Genomic DNA, 1564 nt, shown 5'->3' with positions numbered 1-1564 from the left:
GGGGTCATGTCTGGGGAACACGCCTGGGCCGGGGTCACGCCCGGGAGGGACGGAAAGGGCCTCAGGACCCCACCCCGCGGCCTGGCCCCTCGCCTCAGGTCGCCTGAGGGACAGCTGCGCCTCCCAAATCAATTCCGCGCGTTGCCGGAGCCGCAGCCGCTGGTGGGAAGACAAGGGCTGACGAGAGGAAATCCCACCCGGGCAGGGGCCACCCCCGTCCAGTGACCCCGGGCCCAGCGCCTGGAACAGCGCCCGACCCTGGTGGGCTTTCAAGGAGCATTGGCTGAACAGCAGACCAGGAGGAGCCACGTGGGGGTGGAACCGACGACCAGGAGCACCTGCGGCCGCTGCTTCGTCTGTGAACAGGGCGGGCGCCTCCACCTGTTCATGCTGCGGGTTTCTTTGATACAATGCGCTCCGAGAGGGCAGGCGTTTTTGCCTGTTTCTTTACGCCCTGCCTATCCCCAGCGTCCGAAGCAGTGCCCGTCACATAGTAGGTGCTTAGGAAGCGGACGGAGGAGCGGCTCCATGGAGCGTGCGCCTCAGCTGTGTTAACAGCAAGGACTTTGATGTCAGGCCTGCGTTTGACCCCTGGCTCGGCTGCTTCTTAGCCGTGACCTTGACAAAGTGCCCGAGCCTCAGTTTCCCCCGTGTCCGTGGGCTCGGCTGCTTCTTAGCCGTGACCTTGACAAAGTGCGCGAGACTTGACAAAGTTTCCCCCGTGTCCGTCGTCAGGGGTCACTCTCTCTAACTCAGGGTGTCCCGAGGTCATGCACATAGCGTGCTCCGCACGGTTCTAGGAACAGAGAAGAAGCTCCAGCCCGGCCGGTGTGGCTCAGGGGTTGAGCATCGACCTATGAACCAGGAGGTCATGGTTCGATTCCTGGTCAGGGCTCATGCCTGGGTTGCCGGCTCGATCACTAGCATGAGGCATGCAGGAGGCAGCTGATCCATGATTCTCTCTCATCATGGATGTTTCTCTCTCTCCCTCTCCCTTTCTCTCTGAAATCAATAAAAATATATTTAAAAAAAGAAAATGCTGCCCTAACCGGTTTGGCTCAGTGGGTAGAGTGTCATCCTGAGGACTGAAGGGTCCCAGGTTCGATTTTGGTCAAGGGCATGTACCTTGGTTTCGGGCACATCCCCAGTAGGGAGTATGCAGGAGGCAGCTGATCGATGTTTCTCTCTCATCGATGTTTCTAGCTCCCTATCCCTCTCCCTTCCTCTCCGTAAAAAATCAATAAAATATATTTTAAAAAAAAGAAAATGCTCCAAAGTTATTAAAATTCTCATGTGTCTAAGAGCCAGGATGCATTTTTTTTTTAAAAAAAAGACCATTTTTTCTTCAAAAGGACTTTAATTCCTGGATTTCCCTCCAAAGACCCCAGAGGTTGTTCTTCTGAAAGATGAGGCCATACGGAAAATAAATTCCTGTTAAATCTGCTCATGGCAACTTAGACTCCCCTGTGGGGCCCCCCGCCCCCAGCGGCAGGCCCGCAGGCCAGCGCCCCATGTGCCTGGTGCGGCTTGATCCCGCTGCAGCGGGGTCTCCGGGGGGTGCCAG

This window comes from Myotis brandtii, unplaced genomic scaffold (genome assembly GCF_000412655.1).
Source record: "Myotis brandtii unplaced genomic scaffold, ASM41265v1 scaffold693, whole genome shotgun sequence".
Taxonomy (NCBI): Eukaryota; Metazoa; Chordata; class Mammalia; order Chiroptera; family Vespertilionidae; genus Myotis; species Myotis brandtii.
The sequence above is the reverse complement of the archived record's forward strand: the minus strand, read 5'-3'. Positions refer to the sequence as shown.